This window comes from Solenopsis invicta, chromosome 5 (assembly GCF_016802725.1).
Source record: "Solenopsis invicta isolate M01_SB chromosome 5, UNIL_Sinv_3.0, whole genome shotgun sequence".
Classification (NCBI taxonomy): Eukaryota; Metazoa; Arthropoda; class Insecta; order Hymenoptera; family Formicidae; genus Solenopsis; species Solenopsis invicta.
Window position 1 is genome coordinate 12,025,894 of NC_052668.1, and position 23,708 is coordinate 12,049,601.

At 45.4% G+C, this 23,708-nt stretch overlaps 1 protein-coding gene across 10 annotated transcripts in view; it reads left to right on the forward strand.

The window, feature by feature from the left end:
* LOC105207535 (protein turtle) overlaps positions 1-23,708 on the forward strand; it is a 306,264-nt gene that overhangs the window by 180,386 nt on the left and 102,170 nt on the right. For 9 of the 10 annotated variants that reach the window (XM_039449815.1, XM_039449817.1, XM_039449814.1 and 6 more), the window contains exon 4: positions 13,430-13,468. The gene's annotated coding sequence lies outside the window, so the exon portion shown is untranslated. Of the gene's footprint in view, positions 1-13,429; positions 13,469-16,980; positions 18,665-23,708 lie in introns of those variants that run through there. The other variant, XM_039449816.1, reaches the window with a different exon arrangement.

The window sequence follows — 23,708 nt, forward strand, 5'->3', positions numbered from 1 at the left end:
ATCCATGCGTGAAATATGGATACACATATGCAAGTTTCTGACGCGACAGAGCCCGTAAGAAATCAAAAACTTATTTATATTAATTGCTTTCTCACCATTGCAGTTGTTATATGTAAAAAAAAAGTCGTGACGATATTCGCTTATCGGAGAATCTCGCGAATGTCGCAATACGATGTCGCCAGTCTTGAATCGCGTGCGAGCTCGCCTTATTAATTCACCGTCGCGGCGACGAAAACTACGCGAGTTAATGTCGCTCTTGCTGGCATTTGACACTTATACGTGCACGCTATATATCACGATTCGTTTCTGACGTACGTTAATAACGCCGCTGAATGAATTCTCATTCGGTGGGTCCCGCGCGGCGAATGGGCCATTCGAAGCATTACGACTTTTCGTGAGCCGCAGATGCATCTGACGTCGCCCCCGCCACCGCACCGTCCGGGTCCGAAGAACTTCCGCACGCTGGTCTCGAGATATAAACATCAGACACTCGAATCTGACGATATCGCGCCGTCGTATTTTAAAATGAAATTGCAAAGGAGCGCGTTACGACCGCATTTCCTACATAAGGCGAAATTTTCAGCCTCTCCGTCTCCCCGCGGATAAATGAAATGACGTGCACGCGCGGGTTCATCGATCGAGTCGAGGAAGAAAGAAGAAACGAAACGAGGAAAGTGGGAAAGAGAAAGATAGTTTAGCCGAACAGAAACAGTCGAAATCGGTTGTTATTTCCGTAAATGGGGAATCGAGTGGACCCGATGCGCGGATTAAAAGCGCGGAGTGGCGTGCAATGACCTACCCTGCTCGAATTCGTTCCCGACGGTCGTTCTGAATTTCTGGTTTCGAGTGGGATTTGCACTCTCAGTGGAGTCGCGTGTTATACCGAATTATTTGAGCATTCCGCATATAAATTACATCGATAATGCAGACCGATTTTCGTGTTAGTTAGAAATCGAGAGACTGGATATGCGATTATACTGAATGCAATATCCGATTTTGCAAAAGTCCTCTTATTCCCAATTTCGGCAGTATCAACGGCCGCGTATATTCACATTTTGATAAAGTAATGATAATAATCTTTTCGCTGACGCGCGCATCTTCGCGCTAATGAAATGCCATTACATTCCGAAGGCTGAGCAATCTATTTCATAAATTTACTTATTTAAATAATACACATTGAAATTTATTTAAAAAGCTGAAGACCGTTTTACATGGCGTTTAGTTTATTTTTTATTATATGAGGCATGATTTCACCCCTTAGAACCGCTTTATTAGCAACTTTTGAAACTTATCTTAAAAATAATTATTATTTTAGTATTATTAAATATTTGTAATATTATTTAATATCCCCCCCCCAATGACTGTAGATAGAGATAATTTTATTATAAAACTGATTGTAAATAAAGATAGTCGTATTTAAAAATTCATTGTGTGCTCACATATCGGTCAACGTTCACATTATTGTCTTTTTTTCTTCTGTGTATTTTTCCTGTGGCAAGAAAATGACAAAGTGCTATCATTTCTACACGACACAGCGGTAGATATTACGGTGCGTCTTTTTTTACCGGTTTCCCCGGTAGACCTAATCCAATCTCATTTTTTAATACAGGATGAATTATTCAAAATGCCATTCTACCTCTCTTGAATAGTTCTTCAGATATAATGTTTGAAATAATATTATTATCTTGAATAGTTTCCTCATTAGATGCAATAATAAACATTTAATAAATAAATCGATTAATTTTTAAAACGCCCATTTCCCAACGTACAATTTATTTTACGCAAAAGCGTTATTACGAGCTAAACGACTGCGTCATCAATCTTTCATGTCTCGTTATGCCGCATATTTTCCCCTTGTTCCTTTTTTTTTGCATTTCAAATTTTCTAACGGGACAGTCCTTAATTCTGAATCCTTCGAAGCATGAAACGTTCTAATAGCTTTAGTAGTCGGAAGCATAATAGTTGTTAGCACGCATAATATGTAAGCCGATCCATCTCCGCTTCTCAGCGCGCCGATCGACCGCAGCGATTGGTTGTACAAGGTGATCAGTAACGCATTTTCCCCTCGAGTAACTTACCACCGATATATTATACACCGCTCGCGAAACCCGGCACCCCATGGACGCGCAATAATTCACGCCGCCGCCTTCGCGCGAACGTGAAAGCGAAGGCGTGGCACGCCGGAAGTGAGACGGACGGTTTCGCGCGCGCGAAGTAGCCGCGTAACCACCCTCTAGCTGGTGGATGCCTTTACCCGCGTGCCCCGAGATGGCCGCGAAAAATACTACGGGATACTACGCGATTGAGGGAGAAGGAAAATGGAGCGGGGTAGAGAAGGATTTGTTCATTCATTGAGGCTGGATTGGAGGCCGGAGAGTGATAAAATGGAGGAAACGGACGTTGCTAAATAAATGTGGCAGCGTCATGATCGGGAGACGGTACGGCGAACTAATTTCACGTGAACTCGTTAAAAAAAGTGATCCACTTAACTGATACTGTAAAAATAGGAAAATGAAGAGAACGATTAACCTTATTATTCGAAATTAAATTATAATATCGGAGCTTTTCTTGGCGGCGAGCGCGAAAAAAGGTTAACGGGGAGTGGCAGAGAGAGAGGGAGAGAGAAAGAGAGAGAGAGAAGAAAGGAAGCGTTCCGACCAAATTCCGAGCTGCGAAACGAATGTACGAGCTGGCTCGGTAATTAAGAAGTAAGGTGGGCAGGTCGACCCGACAGATAAAACTCGCGCACCTCGTGCAAACGTGCTCAAGCCGGCTACTCCCCCGTTTACCTACCCCCGCCTACCCTACAGCGGTGGGTCTGAGCGAGTTCTAAGCGAGATACTATGAGGTCGTATCTGCCTCTCTCTCTCTCTCCTCTCTTTCTCTTTCTTTCTCCTTTCTCTCTCGAGCTGCAACTCCGCCAGCTGCTATCTCGTTTTCTCCCACCTGCGCAGCTTCTGTTTTCTCCCCGTCCGTTTTTCGGTAGTTTCTTCGGATTCCCGCCGTGCTCGCCTCACGTCGCAGCTCCCCGTCTTAATCCGCGATGATATCGCTGACGCTGATCCACGAACGTGTCTCGAATCGCCGGGGCCTGAAGGAGGATTATGCGTCCAGGAATATCTGGTGGGGCGGGGTAGCGAGGGTGGAGGATAAACTAGCTTGTCTTCGAGACGAGCGACACAGTCGTGATTTCGGGATATAGATGCAACCGTGAATCTAGATTACTCGCGATTACGACCGTACTCAGACAGTTTGACGATGATCGTATTGAGCTCCGTGGCAAACAGCGAACGTTCATTACTATCGCCTACAATTTGCAAACACGAGTGTCGCGCTTCACGATTAACTGGGGGTGATCCCGCGCCAGGCGTCGGAACGTCTTATCTATATCGCCGTGCCGCGCGGGCTGTCGGAACTGAAGTAAAAACTCTCGTGACATGTCGACATAAAGTTCGCGTCGTAGTTAACACTTTGGCAAACACGCCGAATGGACCGTGGAAGCGTGTTTGGGAAAGTGTTGTACTTTCAATTATAACAGAGTGTGCAAGTTTGAAGTCCACCGTTTTCTATTTACTCGCAACTTATGAAGTGCGGCAAGAAAGAAAAAAAAAAGGCAACGGCGAACAATCAGGCGTAATGCAATATGTTCTTCGTGTGCATGCGCGCAAAACAAAAAAAAAGGAGAAAATGAAGAGAAGGGAAAAAGATAGAAGAGAAAGGGAGAGCCAACTGGACCTCGGTATTTTTCCGCGTTTTATTTATTTATATCATTCCGCTACACAGCAAAAGGATACAGTTGCGCATGGAAATTCTTCCCGACGTTCCCCTTGAAAGGGAGACGCGTACAAATCCACTACTCCATTTCACGCCAGGAAAAAGATTAAAGTATTTATTCCAGGACATAAATTATGACTAAAAAAAGAAAATAAAATAAAATAAAAGAGAAAAAGCGACGGAGAGAGAAAGAGAGAGACAGAAATTGTCATGTCTGACCGAATTTCCGTATAACAAATACGTACGCGTTTTTTCCCCAAAGACTGCGTACGAGCTTTTAATAATCCTCCCTTTGACCCTATATACCGTTCATAAAGTTCCGCCTCGAGCTAGAACGGATGCCATTATCAGTACGCACGGAGCGTACTTTCAACACTGCTGTATTTTAACAAGAAATCGATGGGTCAACTCGCGTGTGAATGAAGACTTTTGTAAAATACACGGCGATAAGTACGTATTTTAAAAGGGTCTCTCCGAAAGAGGGAGTCGTATCTTTTTAGCACAACATTTCAATGACTTGTTAATATATTATTGTAATTTGACGACTCGATGAACCTAGGAAACTAGAAGTGAATACTGTTGCGAGAAAATGTTTTCGCGATTCGTTCGGTGGATTTAAATATTTTCATTGTAAATTTCTAAATGTACAATCGCGCAAACGAAGAGTACACATAATTAAGGTAATATTTACTCTTTTTTTTCGTGTGTACGCACGCGTATTATTTCCGCAGTTATATTTTATTAAAGTACATCAAAATGAGGCTGAGCGCGTGCTCGGGATAATAAATAAATACGCGCGTCACGCAATATGGGCACTCCGTGTTTGTTACGCGCGATTTTCTCTTCTGTGTTCGAGCTGAAAAAAAAAGTGCGAGTGAGAGGATCCGCAAATGGAAATCGGCTGCATAACGGGCAGAAAGGAATATTTACTACGCAGGAGGGTGGCAAGTCGCATGCAGAGTTAGAAGAAACATAAATAGATCGCGTCGCGAATCGAAACGCGAGAATTCTCTGCGCTGCTGGTGTGAAAATCGCGGTGAAGGGTTGGGAGAATGCGCAGGCGGCTCTGAACCGGAAATTAAAATTGCTCAGAGCATTTATGACGATAAATATAACGGCGGGATAAAATTTATCAACAGATAAAATTGACGCCGGCTCGTCGGCGCAATTCTCCATCGCGGATTTTAAGGTAAAAAAAATTATTCGAAACGGCAGTAGTAATGGTAGTTATTTTTCACGTTTACAGAGTATGATGCGTTTTCAAACTTCATCATTAATCATTGTATTTCGGGAATTTGCGTCCGATCATTGTTGCAGCACGTACATACATACATGCGTTTATTCTCTCTTTTGGTTTTCGTTTCTCTCGGTTGCGATGCTAAAACTCTGAAAATCTAAAACCCTTTTAATTCTCTTACGCCCACCTTCGGCTCGATGCACTGCCAGCCCGCGGCGAAAGGGGAAACAGTGTTGGCGGCACGGTGTAAGGTGAAGAAAGAACGCATGGTTGCGGAACTGGGCAAACCCAAGGGTGAGGATACGTGCAAATGGAAATTGGCTGCAAAGGAATATTTACTGCAGGTAGCGCGGTTGGGTAAGAGGTCGTAACTTGCGTCGCGGAATGAGAAGGAACGTAAAGAGGAATGCACTGACTCCGGTGCACTGACTTCGAGCGCAACGAGAGTTACGCGAGGGTTGCGCGGAGGGATGCAGTTGCGGAGTTACGGGGGCGTGAGAGAGGAAAAAAAAGAAAGAATGAGAGAGAGAGAGAGAGAGAGGAAGAAAAGTGCTTCGGCGCGCGTCGGCGTACGTGTTAAGGGGGATGAAGTACCTGAAAGGCACATCATATACCGGACACATTGATCGATGGACCTGTGGGCTGCGAGGCCCGCGATAGAAGCTAAAAGGACGAAGATAAATTAATACCATGGAATTTCGGAGAGTTGGAAACGAACTCTCTCCCGCGCTCTCAGATCAGTACGTACTTCTGATTTCTCAGCTCCCGTGTTTATATTCACCGCCGCCATCTCCAGTTTTAGTCGCCTCGCTGATTGGCCTTTCATGGACTGCCTATCTTATTTATTTTTTCTCGATACATTGAATCCGAACTAATTTCGTAAGACGTGACCGCATTACGTATTCTTGTGAGAGATAGCTGCCGACAGAATTGCCGGTTCTATTAGAAATCAATGCAATATGTATGAGTATTAGTTTACGCTGTATAAATATTAAAATGTTTTACTCGAAATTGTTGATTGTTATTTTATAATCTTGCATTCATGATCTAAGGAAAGAGTAATTTGGCGTATTAATTATGATACACTAAATCAAATATATTTCATGAATAATAAATCAACATTTATGAAAAAGCAATAACGAGCATAAACAAATGTTTCTAAATACGACGAATAAATTAATTATTTATAACTATAATGAATTAGCTATGGAATGTTTCGACTTTACTCACCATCAGCCAAATTTAATAACGAGACACCTGAGTCGAATAAGAGCCACCTAACTTATTTTATTTTTCATAAACTCCATTTATGGAGATATTGAAATAAAGTAAATAAAAATAAAGTGTTTATTTCAATCACTCACAAAAATAAAATCATCTTTCACATAGAACATTTGTAAATAAACAAAAAAGATTTTCTTTATTCCAATGAACCTTATTAAATGCTTGCGTTTGTAATAAGACCCGAATAAAAAGTAAATTGAAAATAATAAAGAAGCCAAACATTGTTTTCCATTACACTTTTAAAATCATTATTAATTACAAAAACAAAATCTTTTAGGATCCGCTCTATTGTTAAACATCACAATTATCTTTAATTTTGTTTGTAAATAATTGTTTAACTTTTAAAAATTCTTGGCTATTTGAGTGCAAAAATTACCAGCATTGAAAATTGTTATCTTTGTTGCAAGCTATACGTATAACAAACAAATGACAATGGCCGTAAAAATAATCGTATAAATGAATCTTATTTAATAAGTACATTATTTATAAAAAAGTATACTTATTCCAAAAATCGATGTATATTTGTTTTTTTCTATAGTTAGAAAATTTGAATAATATGTTGTTGAATATAATATGTTGTAATAAATCACCAAATAATTATACTCAATAAATTTTATAGCGAATTATTATAAAAATGATTTATTTATTTACTTCGTCACAAGTTTTCGTTGTATTAAATAAATTTATAGCTGCCGGTTTTAAATTTCCCAACTCCTTTTTACTTATTTCCTATGATACACCTTTCAAACATATATTCTATAACACATAAAGCGCATTTTTAAGTAGTAAATTTAAAATTGGGACTTCTTTATGCTAGGTCTTATTTGGCTCAAGTACCTTATGTAAAGTAAATTATCATGCATCCTTTTAAAGTAAAATGAAAAAAATATTGAAATAGAAGCAAGTAGCAAGCTACATCAAAGGTCAGACACGATTGGTGTACATAATGTATTATAAATAAAAAAAACCAGGGTAGAGTGAATAAAGTCCTCCAAATGAAATAAATTTGAAACTTTTTCTGTGAATTTACTTTGAAGAACTTCACTTACTACAGTTTTTTTTTATTTTTAGTACATTATACATATATCAATCGTGTCTGGCCTTTGATGTGGCTTTCCGCTTTGATTACTTTTTTATTAAATAAATAATCAATTTGTCGTATCTAAAAACGCTTGTTTATACTCGCTTATTGACCTTACTCAAATACTGATTTACGTTTTGCTACACTCGAGTTTGAAAAATTTTAATTTTACTAACTAATCTAAAAATAGATTGTAACAGAAGTGTCAATAAGTGAAACTTCCGCCACTTGACTTCCGCCGCTCTGTCAAACGCAACGATAGCGGAGAGTTTTGAAAGCTGGAATTAAGTTGCCACCGCGATAATTCGTGGAATATTTCGTATAATTAGAAGGCGGTTACTCTCTGAAAAAGCATCTCTTGAAGAGTCTAACGCAAACGACCATCCAGTCCGTCCATAATGTCCTGGCTCTTTTCCCCTGTCTATCCTCAAGTTCGTTTATTGAGGGAACTTTTGCTTCCATTAGTCCATAATTAACTGAGTCAAGTAGCCGAAGTCGACAAAGTCTATGGCAGTCTTCTCGTACTTCTCAGGAATCGACAAATCGTGCCTTCCATCCGGCTGCGCGGACGTTCGAGGAAAGAGAAAAAAAAAGGGAAAAGAAACGAAGCAAAAGCCGATGCTTGGGGATTGGTAGCGCGGGGCAGAATCCGAAGGGAAGTCGAATTCGTTAATCCTGCTGCCCGCTCGTCCTTTGTGGTGGACTTCGGAATTAAATTTCCGGTCTTACGGAATCCGAGGAATCCTTCGTCGATAGTCGGTTCGTCCGGTAATTCGATCAGCAATCATCCTGAGGTCGTCGGCGTCGTAGTTGGCGTCGTCTCTCCTTTACGTGGCAATCCGTGTACAACGTCGACGATGTGTACGCCCCGGTAGATAAATAAATAAATGAAAGCGATACGCGGGAGTAATGTACTCGATATCGCACCGCAAGAATCATATCTACGAGGGAGATTGTAAAGAACCGAATATATATATATATATATATATATATATATATATATATGTACATTTATATATTTTTATATGTTCAATATATCTGAAAAAAATATAATATATATGTACATATGTATATCTATGAAGGATGATAGACGTAATTACATATTATCGATGTTAACAGACTGACCACGATTGCGTCGGCTTTCATTTGCACCGCAGACAGTATGAGAAGGATGCCGGATAATCATTAATTAATGGGCAGCCGGCTTTAATAAAATGCATCATAAATGCATTTCGGCACTAATCGTGCAGTAATTGAACTCGTTGATCGAAACAATTTCTCTCGTTCGTAACGGTATCTGATACCGTAGTCATCGGCGTAATCGACGGAAATATTGTTTATTAACAGGAGGCACGTGTAATTCGTATGCACTCGTGCGATAATATTAGAAATAGCTTAATGCAATTTCACGCAGGCTGCAGCTCACAGCGAGCTGCAGCCTCTCGCCTCAGGTCTGCGCCGCGAACGCAAGCCGGAGCTTTGCCCAGTCGTACGTGAGACGAGCAGCTAGACGCACGCCCGCCGATTCCAATCCTGCACTCGTGCATGAACATCGAGACAAGTGTGTGGCTGCTGAAACGAGCCGTCCATTTGCATTTCAATGCTCTCGTCGGTCCGAGCAATGCTCCGTTTCCCTTTCTCGGCGGCTGTAAGCGTCTAGCTGAATCGCTCATTTAAGACAGTTCCTCCGACTTCATCCTCGTAATATTTCCTTAAAACTTGGTATGCACATGCAGAAAGTGCGAAAGTTAGTCAGTTAATCCTCTCGGAGTATTAACGTGATTACCAGTCTCCCGGAATGTCAAGTGAGTTACGTGTCGCGCCAACAGCGTCTAGATAACAGCGATATTGATATAATCCCTTTCCCCCCCCTCTCCCCGTCACCCCCGAAAAGACTCGCGCGGATATATTATCGTTGAAAATTAGAGACGTATAACTTTGAATCGTACCCCATTAACGTATTCGAGTTGCTCTTCGCGAAATTAGATTTGCCGCAGTTCAAACTGCAGGCGGACATAGTATTCCAATATAATTCAGAGCGACGAAATATGCGAAATTACCATCATTATCCAACGACAGATGCTGACGGTGCCAACACACACACGCGAAACTTCCAGCGAGCTAATCGATTTCAATCCGAACTTCGGTCTGCAAATTCCGACCACCTGTTTATGGGAGCGGTGATTACCGAATGAAATTACGTGCACCTGTACGCGCGCAGTTGAAGTGCATGCATACATTAATGCATACCTATCCTACCTATTCCTACCAGCCGTCCGAACTTCCTCGCGGACCTCCGGGCACACTCGGTGCCAGCCTCGGTACCGAGAGGGACATCGATTTTCTGCCGAGCGATTCGATGTTCATACCCGACCCGCTGCATGAAGATCATTGGTGTAAACATGAGGCGGCCATGCGCGCGCGTGCGGAGGTTTCGGATAGAGACTGAGAGAGCGTCGTCATCCTCGTCCTCGTCCTCGTCCTCGTCGTCGTGCTCGCGCGTCGCCACCCCTCCAGTGTACACAGTCGCGCGGATCCCTTTGCACGGCGGATGAGTTTAGATTGATATTGGCTGGCGAATGGATTTATCTAAAATTAGAGTCCCCGTGCTGTCACACAGGCTTACAGTACGTCTCGACTCGAGCGTACTGACACAGCCCGACACATCGATGCAACGTCGCGCACACCTCTCGTCGCGCTAAAGTTAGAACCGGTTGCCTTTGTCGATATCGCGATATCCGATGACGCCGTCGATGCATTCTAACTTTGGCGTGTCTAGAAAGCAATTTAAATCCATGCTGCATGCCGCGAATACGATTCATTGCACCTTGCTCATCCGCATCTGGACACGGGAGGAGATGACTGATGCCTCGCCAGTTTAATTTTCTGGATGATTAAATTTATCGTCTATTGCTTCTCTTAATAATCAAATTGTCGGAAGAATAGCCGCGCGCGCTTCGCCGCAGAAAATTGGAATTGCGGGATTCGCGAGACAAGTGGGAAGAGAGCGACATCACGGTCAATAAAGGGGGAGACAGGCACGGCCAGAAGTTCTCGAATCGAGTCTTGTAGCTTCTCGGAGACATTTCTCACGGGACGGGCGAGCGGACGATTAGATTTGGACCTGCAGTTTCCTAGATTTCTCGTAGATTCTGAAGAGGGGGATCGAGAAAAGGCTCTGCACCTTCTCAAGGCAAATCACTTTCAGCCTTCGGTCTCCTCCGCCTAGAAGCTTAGGCCAATTTCGACGTGTCGGTTTTTCTTCTTCCCCGCGACGTTACATGAGAACAAGGGATGAAAGAGTCTGTGGAGTTAGAGGATCGTGTTGACAATGGGGAGAGAGATGGTGGATGCAAACGAGAAACCCCTCGCTACGGATCACTTCGAGGGTGGATTAATGATGAGGGGATAAAACTTGGATGGAAATTTGTTTATTTCTGTAAAGGGCTGGGCTCGCGGTTCAACTTGTAGGGGGTTTTGTAGAAATGACCACGGCGAAAGAGAAATCGATGGATATCCCGGTGGTTCTTGCTCAAATTACCGTGAACGTTTGCTCTGCAACAATTGTGCGAGCGACAATCTTTATAAAGTTTAATAGCTTACGGCGTTGCGGCTCGCGTTCGATTAACCAGGTACCCCATGAATTTCAAAAGAAAGCATCGCGTCTCGTTGCAGTTTCAGTGTACTCTCGGTGCAAATGAGAGTTGGATGGAGTTTGTGGAATTTTAAAGTCACGTCTCCGCGGGCTTCGTCGCCTCGGCTCGCGAACGCATTTATAAAATACAGACGTGACATTTATGATAAACTATCCGTGTCATTCCAAACATTTGCAATCACATTAGCGCTTCGATGAAACTATTTTTAACAATGTCGCGCGACTCTAGTTCATTAATGAAGTTCGTTTCTGCTCTCTCTCTTTTTATTTTTAAGTTTATGTTATATAACTTTGTCCAAGTACTTCTTGACATTCGTTGTTACTGCAAGGTTTAATAATTTATTATTCATCGATCGTGAATTACTTATGAAATAATTTCCGTGAAATTCACAGTTCTGCCGTTATATTTTATGCAGAATGATTTAAAACTTTATGATCGTAACTTTAAACTATAGATTTACACTTAATTTTGTATTCACCACTATTTCTTTTTGGTAAAATTTTTTTCGTAAAATTTTATTCGTTAATTATTTGCAGCTCTTTTAATTTCTACCGTTAACGAAAATTGACTTTGGTAGTTGAATCTCACTATTATAGTTTCATTATTAAATAAACAGGATATAAATACTGTTTTCCTCAATAACCACAGAATATGATATTCGTCATTTGGCACAGTTTGGAAAAGACATTTAATACGAGGGAGTTGTAGAAAAATGTTTATACTTTTAGTAGTACAGCGGAATGTTGCGAGTACACTCGAATACTTCTCGCGCGAGAGACGCGCGGATTTCACCAGAGAAGGCACTTTCGTATCAACAAACTTTTGCGCGAATTTTACAGGCCCGTAAAATATATTGGTTTTCTTTATGTCCGCCCGGCAGGTTCGTTAAGTGTAGCTATTTAATAATTTACGGTTAGCATTTCTCTCGCGGAAACGCTTCCCGGACGACAAAACCGCCCGTGCCTGGGCCGCCGTTGTGCCGCGAACGTTCATTTATTTCCAGCAACCGAATATTCTGCGATTCCGAGCGAATAATCTACGGCGGCGCAATTTACGAGCCTTCGTGACCGAGTTCTCCTCCCTAAACAGATCGATATGCCCGCGAATGGCGGCGACGTGAATTACTTTATTATCGGCTCTCTCTCTCTCTTTCTCTCTCTCTCTCTCTCTCTCTCTCTCTCTTTCTCTGCGGAACTATACTTTTGCAAAAAAAAAGCATTAACGTACGCAATGTTCCGGCATTTGGAAGATATGATAAAATACATTTTTATCAATATCGAAAGCGAGAAGAAAAAAGAAGCGAGACTAGAGCGAATGAGAGGGCAAGCATTCCACCTTTTAAGTCCTCCATTTTCCGCTCTTATTGCGGGTCTATCCCTTCTCGACATGGTTTTCGTCTGAATCCAGAGCTTTGCTCTCTCGCAGCTCCCTGCTTTTTTTCCCTTCTAACGACTGAGCAGTCTGGCCGTGACAAGTATATCGACCGTTCTCTCTCACCATCGCCGTCTACCTCTTATCTACGCACTCCGCCCCGTCGAAAGAAATGCCACTAATGTGCGTGGCAACGCTGGAATGCTGTCGAAAGTGGTGCACTAATTCTCTGGCAGTTGCTACTTCAGCGGTGAGCAGACAGACGTGTATTCCCGTTTGCCTTCCAGCTTTAAAAAGTTAATATTGAAACTTTGAAACTTGCAGCGCTCAACTAAATTCAGTAATCTAAAAATTTCACTTTTCTCTATGAAAACTTATCTCTACAAGCAAGCCCCGCCGAGTGTACGTACACCGCTCGCCGTGAATTCATGTACGCGCGAGCTGTGAGACAAAAGCGGTAGAAGTTCCAAAACAAAATTTGAATTCAAAAACTGAGCAACTCGCATATATTTCGTACCTTCGCGATGCCCGGGTATTGTATAGCTCTAGCGTTCAGTCCGCGCAAGTTCATGTACTAAATTAGGATAATGACGCTTCGTACAATCGATCTAAAGTTGATTACATCACCGATCGCCGATTATCCATTCGGCTCCCACCCGTATAATCTCCCCTCAATCGCTCGAGACGGGGGAGCGGAACGCGAGCTTTCTCGATTAAGTCTTATCGGTGTAACCAGATTGCCAAATCGAAGAGAATCCAAGGACTCCTTGCGCCGAGGGGTATCCTTTTTTTCCTCCTTTTGTCCTATCGCCGTCCCTACCTCTCTTCCCTCGGCCTAAAATCCTCTCCTCGACATCCTTGCCTTTGTGCTCGGTTACTCCCGCTAGCCTCGTACCTACTCTCGCTCTTCCTCTGGTCACGCGATCGCTCTTACGGGGATTTTCCAGACTGTAAATTGCAAAAGTTCTAACGCGACTTTCACAGTATCACGTCTCTAAGCTCAGCCGTTGTTTCTTCTTGTTTCAGATCCTGAGGCGGCCCCTGAGATCCTAACGCGCACCGAGGGTAAGTTTCAGTTAATAATATAGAGGTTCATCAAGATTGGCCTCTAAAGATGATAATCGCTTTAACGTAGATTGAATTTGGAAATTGTTCGCGGTTCCCTTAATGAGGATCTGCAATTTTAAACAAACGTACGGACTTTGGTGGAAACGCGGAATGACTGTTAAATTACGTCTGTGTTATTCTAGGCGTAGATTCGGCTTCATTTCGTAATATGCATAGGTATCTTTGGCTGATTCAATTTCCTTGCGTGAGGAAATAATTTAAAAACTGGTATTAAACTCTCGAAATATATAGCGCGCGAAAAACGTTCGGACTCCGAACGTCTTCGAAAATTTCCAATATTCTCGGCGATCTACTAAACTTCGGCTTAGGGATCGTTTCAGCGAAACAATCGGCGCAACAACACCGAGCTGTCCAGTTAATTCCAAAGTCCGAGAAATTCATGAAGGGCGCGCGAGAAAGGCCGCGATTGTTTTCCGCAGTCTGACGAACGGCGCTTCTCGTCCCGTATACTCCGCGAACACTTGATCGTATCTGAAATTTATCGAGGTAACAACAAGCAGCGCGACGCCACGGAGAGAGCGTCCTCCTTCTCTCGGGGCCCTCGAAAAGTTCGCTCGTTCTTGTAAAGTGCTCGAAACAATTCCGACGCGAGCCGACATTCGACGGCGTCGCTTTTGTATCGAGAGCGCCCGGGAACAGCGAAAGTTTTTGCATTCCATTATCACGCGGGCGCGATTTATCCTGCGCTCGGAATATGCAACATTTACGCTCGTTTCTGCGATGGAATTGTAAAAACGTTTCCGGTTAAATATTGTAGTATAAAGAATAAAACACAACCACTCGTTTTTGCGTCGATTTATATCGATTATATATTAATCGATATTAGTTTAGTCACCGTTATTAACGGTTTTTCTTTGAAAAACATATCTCTCTATCAGTCCGCTAATACAGATGTTTTTTAAAGAAAAATTAACTTGATAATAACTAATTTTGTATCGAGTAAAATGATAAATCTTTCTTCGATAACAATAATTTCCTTTCCATAAGTATATTTACCTTCTATAAGCACATCTGTTCCAAGTTCCAAGTATTTATAATTTCAAAGTTGAAATTACCCTTTCCTTGAAAAGAAATACTCCTGCCTACGTGTAGTCGCAATTTTGTATTTTTATATAAATCACCTTTGATCGATAACGATGCGAATTGTCGCATGGGGCGTCAGCTCTCTGCGAAAGGTGCCTATTAATTTTTTTCCGAAGCTGAACCGTGAAATTCGTGGCTTAATAGTTCCTTTGATCGCACGGCGAATCACGTAGATGTGTTATTAATGTCTAGTTTCCATTGCATATGCATACGCATATTAATACTAATACGCTTGCTTTGCTGTCGCGGATCATACTAGGGGAGGGGGAGGGGAGCATATGTAATTAAATATGGTGTCAAAAAGATGTATATTGAATTAAAAATGAATTTTCGCTATAGCAACGGTGAATTCGGCGTAAACGAAGAGTAAACACGAAATTAAAGTGCGCACGAGCATATAAAAAATTTATAGTGTCACATTTGCCTCGCACCCGCGGCGACGTTATCGCACCCGCAGCTGCCTAAACAAGAAGCCTTCGGGGAAGGATTCGCAAAATTACATCCGCCGACGCCGACGAGAGGCCCTCCTCCCCCCTCCCCCCGCCCTTTCCCCACGGCTAGGCTGAATAAATTAAGAAAGGCGCTATACTCAGCTTTCGACGGGTGAAGTCCCGTGCGTGCTTAATTAAATTTAGCGCCGCACTTGGCGCGGACTCGCCTTCGGCTACCATTTTCTCCCCAGATATTCCACGAGACGGAGGGCGGCGGAGAAAATAGTATACACCCAGTGAAGATATTATGCAAATGTTTGTTTACCTCTCTTTCGCCCTGTCTCTCTTTCTCTCTCTTTTTTCTCGCGCGCTCTACGCGCAGTCCAGATGCTAAAACGATGAAAACCTAAAAGATTATATCTCGCTATTTTCCGACGTGCGCGAATCGCTCCAAGTCGTAAAGTTAAAGGTCTCCACATTTCGTTCGTCCTTCGTGGCGTCCGATTCCTTCCATCTCGGCCGTCACGATCGGTATCGAAAAACGAGTACAGGAAGCGATCGATGGTAGTCTCAACTTACGTTCCGCGCGCACGTTGTTGCCCAAAGTTACGTTCGACGAGGATAATATAGCAGTACGCTCGATCGAGGTGTCTCCGGTCCTTTTTTTTTTTTTATCGGGATACATACGTCGACGAAGGGAGAAGAATAATATGTTTTTACGGTTCACGAGTTTATCCAATGTCAGGGGCCGAAATGTGATTTAATTCCGTCCTTTAATCACGGTCGATGACAGGAGGCCCTCATAAAACTGAGCGTCATCTCGAGACAAAACGTAGTTTCTCCTCCCCCTCTCCCTCTACCTCCTTCTCCTCTCTGTCGCAACCCGTTGGGTTTAAAAGACAAACCCTAAGTTCTTCTATCCGTGACGGTCTATGTAAACTGAACTCTGTAACGAGTTTTCTCTGCGCCCAAATTGGCGTAAATCGAAATGAAGTTATCAACGATAGCAAAGTCATTTTAAAGTTAACCGCGGCTTGAAGTAGCGCCACTATAATTAGCTAGAAATATAATCAACCAGGAACAGATATATATACATGTATTTATTAAATTACTTTCGGGCAAAAATTTTCTAATCTAAAATTTTCTCAATCCGTTGTACATCTAAATTAAATTTATATATCTTGAGCACAGATTTCGAACTTTATTTAGCATATGTTTCTTGATGTATAAATTGATTTGCCGATCATCATTTAGTGCCGTGATTCGAATAAACGTTTGAAGAGACAAGTTTTAATCCCGACTAGAGTTATGTTTTCGTGTTGTAAATCCGTAACTCGAAAATTTCGAGTTTCATCCGCACGTAGCGCTCCCACGTGTGTGGCTTCCGCGACGTCCCCACGATTTTCATTGTGTTTCCTCAGTAGAACGAGAGCCCTCGAGATGAGGAAAATATTAACACATACACACGCACGTGTATACACATGAAAAAAAAAAAAAGAAAAATATCTTGAGGGAAAACAATCCTGTAGAATTGGCCGTATGTAGGATGAGCGGGAAGAGCCGTAAGAGAAAAAGTGAGAAAACAGAAACGGGTTAAAGGTGGGGCGACGACGGATGGTCGCCCCGGGGTGTTCTTGGTAAATCCTTACGCTCCTGGATGCCGCCCTTCCGCCCGATCAATATTGCGTTGGTGGGGCCGAGGCAGGGTGGTCGGCTACGAGGGGCAGTAGGGGGTTGTGGAGCCGCGGTGGGTTAAAAGTAGGCGAGGGGTAACGAGGGACGCGTCGTCGCGGTAGAACCGGCGGTAGTATCAGCGGGTGTAGGGGGCAGATGCGAGGGGCATGTGAGTAGCAGGGAGTATCTGACGGCACGAGGGTAGGAGGGTGCGGCGACACAGTGGGGGTTGTTTAGGTGGGGACGATGGTGGAGAAGCTAACGCTGTCATGGCGCCGCGCAGCATCGCCAGGCAAGCGGTACCTCGGTGTACTCCCTCGCGGCGCGTTACGTGTTCTTCAGGGTTCCGCGAGCGACGGCGACGAGCGACCTGGTGAAATTCGCGTGCGTCCGCGTTGTCGCGTTCACGCGCGGCGAACCGCTCGTCGCGTCGCGTCCGAATCGGGCGTCCGAGCGTCCTCGCAAGCGCGGTTGTGGTGCTCCACTCCTCGCGCTCTCTTCGTGACCCCCGCCGTGGTACCCCGGCACTGACGGCCGTCGACCGTCGTCGCCGCCGCCGCTGCGAAGACGCGGTCCGAGAAGACGTGTAAAGAGCGGCTCGTCGTGACTCGTGCGAGTATCGGGGGTCCGCGGCGGTGAACCGCCTCGCGTCGCGTCGCGACGTTCGTCACTCGCGGATATCGCCGTTCGAGTGCACGCGATCCGAACAGTAGTGACGCGAGTGACGGCGACGATCCACGGTGATCATCATCGTGGAGATCCATCGTCGCGACGGTGGAGAGTGGCACACGTTCGGTTGGCTCGCCCGCGCCGCCATCGATCGCGAAGGTCGAGGCTGAAGGTCGCGGATTCGTCATCTTCAGAGAGGTTATCCTACGGTGCATCCGCTGAAACTCAGTGATCTAACGTTAATCCCGGCAACGTCGGTGTGCGCGCGCTTTTCCACGGAACCACGAGCGCCCGGGGTATCGCGAACCCGCTGGTTCCTATAGTGTTGCTGTACGGTTGGTGTATACGCTAGATGAATCGATGACGGACGAGAGGAGATCGTGATAATCGAGACCTCGATACGCGCGATGTCGCGGTGCAACCGAACACGTGACTGAGGTGGCGGAGCAGCGGCGCGGGATCTTGGCGAGTTTCTGCTTGGGAAATCGACATCGGCGAAGATAGGCGGGGGTGGCCGCCGCGGGTGGATCGAGCTGGCAACGGCTGGGTTTCGTCGCGACGTGCTACTAGGAATAACAATGTCCTAGCGAAGGCAGGACCGCGTCTCTAGGCCGATCCCCCTCATCCTGATCCACTTCTCTTCCAGAAACCTTCACACGTACACACACATATCCCGCCGGTCCTGATCACCAACGTACACCCACGACCTACCATCATCGCGTCCTACACCCGCGCTTGTGCTGCTATAGATTCGACTGCACACATGTAATCGGCCGTACGCACACACACACACACACACACACACACACACACACACGCACACACATACACACACACACACACACACACACACGCGCGCATACGTACACACGTACATAGACACCGTACACGACATGTAGAGATACTCATGTACCACTCGTGTACCAGAAGAGCGTAAACGAAAAAGAGACTTACACACGCACAGACGCGCCGTTTCAACGCCTTTTGTCCGCGGCATCTTTTCTATCTTTTCATTCTCGACGTATCGTCGCGTGACTCACACGCACAGGACACACGCAAAAGTGGAAACGCGCGCGCGAGCGGACACCGGAAGGACACGTACCTCGGAGACGGGCGCGCGAGCCTCCCGAATCCAGCCAAGTCCAAAGTCCTTAATCCTGTGGGGTGATCCTGGCCCCGCCCGTACGCGAAGGAACCACACCCCGGCGAGCGAGAGAGCGAGACACCGAGAGCGACCGGGAGGAGGAATTCAGGGTCCGGATTTAACAGGCTCCTGGTAAGCTCCCGGCATCAGCAGTCAATTCTTTTTCTTTTCTCTTTCCGCGCGTTTCTCTCGTCTCCCTTTACCCTCGCCCCTCGCCCGTGGCGATGCGACTCCAGGAGTAACCTTGCTCCCGGCACGATAAAGGGAAGGGTGGCCGGCTGGCACACAAGAGGGGTGAAAGAGCACCGGTTTTCTCGACCTCTCGGTTCGCCTTTCATCCCCGCTTACCCCCTTCGCTTCATCGCGTCGCGACTGTCCGGTCCGACAGTGCACATGGCCTCGTTCCATGCTGGATGGCAGGTTGCAAACCAGCGCGGTAGGGTCACGCAGGTTAGGTCCGTCTGCGACACGAAGGACGACCGAGAAGGGTTGGCGAGGGTGAGGATAGGTCGTGATACATGCGCTTGGCCGATGAGGCCCGTGCGACCCAGCGGCTTGCGGGTAATTAGTACTAATTACGCGCGCGTAGAAGTCACCTGACTGCACACATGACGATCCTCACGAATGATCTCTACGAGGCCCCGAGATTCGTGTTCCCTTTGATCAGTGGAATGCTCGAGCAGTAGCCGGTAAGATAATTATCCACGCTCGATCGAAGCTACGAGAGACGCCATGGGATCGGGAACGCGCGCGATATGGAATATGGCATCTAAATGAAACGTGATTAACGTTTAACGTATCTTTAATTGATATGAACGATACATTTTCATTCGTTTTTCTCTCACTTGCGCACGTACGAACAAGGAAGAAACGATAACATTACAATTACTAAACGATATTAATTACGTCAATCATATCGAAATCTGAAATCGATATATTCTGTTTCGCGTAGGCAGAAACTGACGGTTTTGTGTATTACAAGATTGCAATGTCTGGCCTCGAATTTAGCAGCAATATGAATTCCAAACGTGATGCGCGATACGCATGCACGCAACTCCTGCAGCTGGCAGTTGATGGGGGGAGAGGGCCGATTTTGGATTGATTTGCGCTTCGGTGTTGCAATCCAGTCATAATTTCCGACAGCGCGCTGCGACCGATCCCCGCAATAAAAACCATTCGCGACGAGTGTTTCGTCGAGGCGCCGGAGTGTCTTGTAAATATCGACTGCAATATGTAATTCCGGAAAAATAGATTTTTACGAGGTAGAAATTACGGATAACGATAACGCTGGCGCGTGAGTATAAATCGTATTCGTTTTACTGTCGCTGATAAATAAATACCATTTTCCCTACTTAAGTGTCCGCGTTTCGCAAAAATATCGCACACGCGAAACGTAGAAATATCGAGGCGGGGAGATAAAATAGAATGGGTAAAAAATAATTTTTCACATAACGAGATTAAAAGATAACGAAGTAGGTGACACGTTGACACAATACTGCTTGACACGTTTAACGACATGAATTGTATTAAAATAACATACATGCGTACTTCAGAAAAATATATTTTACATGACTGTGCTCTTATAGAGTGTATAAAATATAATGCAAACCGACGCGTTTTAAAAACGCTCAGCATTGAAATGAATTACAGAGCGGAGTAACAAATATTGACAGGATAGTTACGACCCGGCAGGAAGCGAACAAATTATTCCCCAGTCATCGACTTTATAATCATTTTCGGGCTTGGCCAGTCGATTTTTGCTCTTTAAAAATAAAAAAAAAGAAACGCATTAATTAAAACTTTCTAGTGCGCCATTGTTGTCATAGGTCGGAGTGAGTTTGCTCAAGATCCTGGGTCCCTCCCTAGATAGACCTCTCGACAGCCTCTGTCGCCGCGACTGTTGAATTTGTCGCAGATTTAAAGTTACGCGCGTCGCGATTACCTCGATCGAGATCGACCGCAATGGCGGCGTAGATTGCCGACACTGCCCAATGATTTTTATTACCTCTTGACGTTACCAACCCAGGGAATTCAGATAGCCGGGCGAGTTTATGGTTCGGTACCCCGCAGAGCCAATCACGCGCGGAATAAGCTCGCCGGCCCGAAATGTAATTTACAAACTCCGAGAGAGCATCAACTTCCCATAATTTATATGTCGTACGCTGACTCCTTTCTACCGTCCAGTTATTTACGGATCCATTAAAGTCAATCTCGAAGACTGTTGGTGCGCGTAAAGTTACTTGATCCGTTTCTATCACAATATCTGTATCAAAGACAATTTAATTGCGCGATAAGGAGAATTTATAATAAAGTTTAATATACACAAGTTTATGAGTTTAGTTGAAAGTTTAGTTGAAATTTCTTTTTTTTTTTTATCGAAGGGTAAAAGAACTGTATAGTCGCGATAAACGCAGTTCGCCGACAGTTCAAACCTTTATTGCGCGTATTCGCGCGGTGGTGCTGGTCTTAGTTAATTTTCTGCCGGTGTAAGCGGGTAAAAGCCCCGCGCCGCGATGCCGAGCGCGGAGGAATCCCCCGTGGCTCGTTCTCGCCAGAAATGAGTCGGTGTTGCGGAGAAACGACCAGTTAGACGCACATTAGTCTTCGCTCGACAGCAGCCCGGTCGGTCGGCAAAACCTAAGTAGAATTGGGTTAAGGGGCTGGCGGAACGAAGGAGAGCTCGTCCGTGCTCACACAGGGCGCGGGTTGGAAGTTCGGCAATTTCTTGTAATTGAATCTACCAGCGACCCTTTGCCCGGTTATTGTTTCTGCCCGCTCCGTACGTCGGCTCATCTAGCTGCCGGCCGGTCGAGCGCAATAATTTTTACAGGACACGTAATCAGAAGTATCGGGGAATCTCGTGAGGGACTTTTTCGCCGACTTTTTCGGCGCAGCTTTTGAGACGGGTGGAAAAATCACGATGACTATGCGGGTCCTTTGTTCCGACGACAGAGTTTATCCGATTAGCGACTGGACTTTTGGAAGGCTTTGTAAAATGTATGGAGTGCATAGAAGCGTTTGAAAATCGCTTATTCAATAAAATTCTAGAGCGAAATACACGTATACGGTGCGCGGTATCCACGTGTGCGTGCGCACACGCAGGCGGTGTCTTATCGCGACTGCAGCTTCGATCGGGCATTAATATTCATCCGCTCGAACAAGAATGCAACTATTTTTCGCGCGTACGAGGACTTCTTTTTTTTTTTTTTTTTCATTCTGCCGCCAATTGTATCGTAACTAAACGTTTACAGAGTCGCGTGGGTGGGCGCGAAGAGGGGAAAAATGCATTGTTGCTCGCAGCGGCCGCGAATAGCCCTCCTGTTTTATCGCAATCCTCCCCCTCTCCCCCGTTTCTCTCCACCGAATTCTCGTTTAATCTCACTTGACCCGCTGGAACTGTCGAAATTCTCGACGCTAACGGACACTAACACCGCTGTTGCCCCGCCACGCGGTACTCTGCAATCAGTTTTGGATCGTTTCACACGAGTTATACTCGCGACGATACTGCGGAGCGATATTGGCTTCTCCCGTTTCGTTCCGAGATTGACGTTTCGAGGAGTTGCAAAATTTATTCATCTTTCACGCAAAGCCCGCTAAATAAGCGTTTATTTGTTTTTTTTTTGCAACTGCAATGTGAAGCAGCCTACTTGTACTCTCGATAATGTCGAGCTGTTCACTCCGTACAAGATCGCACGTTCAACTGCAGTGTCCTTCGACTTTGATCTTAAAGGTGTCATTGTCGATTCGCATTCGGTGCACGTCGCAATGGCGGCACGATTGTCGTTTCGCTTGCTTTCGAGGCTTTCGAAGCGTTTAGCTATGCACGATATACCCTCCGATATTGACGGGAAGCGCCTAGAAAGGGCGCTTGCACATGCTACGGCCGATACCTTTCGAACACGAAGCATCGCGTGCCGGAACACGTCCGCGTCTCGTTCAAACGCGCCGAGCAATTAAGCTGCTTTATTGTCGAACGAATGGAAAAAAGCGCAAAAAAAAAGCGCGAGAGCGCGGCGCGGATTAAAGCGCTTTTTCACGTGCCACTGGCCGACAAGCGGGGATCTCTGTATTAACGAGAGGAAGCCCGGCAACGTGTCGCGCTTCCGCCATTAACGACTATCGCTGTCGCTTTGGACATGGAGCGCGATATTTAATCGCGCCTCCGACGTTGGCGTTGGCGTTATTTTTATCGGCTCGAGCTTTCGTTTTTTTTTCCACCCTCCCCTCCCGTCCCTTTTCACGGAACGAAATGCGAGTTTAGCGGCGCGAGTCAGTTGATCGGCGAGAGGGAGGAAGGAGTGGACGGTTACGTCCACCCGCGGTGCATCATCGCCGGTGAAACATCGTCAAAGCAGCCGGGTAACGCGGCGGAGCGACGCGCGCGGCAATGAAGAGTATTATATCGTGCCGACACGATGGCACACTCGGTGCACCGTCGCCGCGGAAATTTTTCTGGCCGCTCTTGTTCTCTCTCTCTCTTTTTTTTCACGAGAATGCCTTGCTAGTTCAGTGCGGATAAGCTCTCAGAGGGAGGTTGATCGACACCGGTTGCCGAAATTGCGGTAGCGCGGGATGCGTTCGTTCGTTCGTTCGTTCGTTCGTTCGTTCGTTCGTTCGTTCGTTCGTTCGTTCGTTCGACTGGGCCCAGCTCGTTAAACTGCGAAACTGGCAAAATTTCTGCAACGCGGCTCGCGCGAAACGAACGCGGAATAACGAATGCAGTTTGCCTTCACCCGCACAGTTGGATCGGCTGAGTTATCGCGTGCTGTTTAAATGTTAAAAATGATGCGTCAGAGCGCAAACGACGGTGCCCGGGTTACGGAAGGCGATAAAATCTATTTCTATATTATTTTCCTACATTCGGTCATTAACGTATCGTTGACGTCATAAATGTGAGTTATTTCGCGACGGTGATCGTAAAACGCGAACCGCGAATCGCCGTTGCATCGTCGACATTAAGAGATCGCGCGAGGCGAGCTACGAGAGGTACTGAATGATATCGCGTATCAGCTACGAATTAATTCCGGCGGCCGTAAAATAGAAATTTACGATGGCGCGCGCGAGGCGAGGTGCCATTTTTCAGTGTCAGCCTCGCGGCAGGTACGTTTAATTTAATCGGCCCCGTGTGCGAACTCTGTTCGTCGCCGTGTGCGCCGCCCGTGTGCGCCACGGTCCG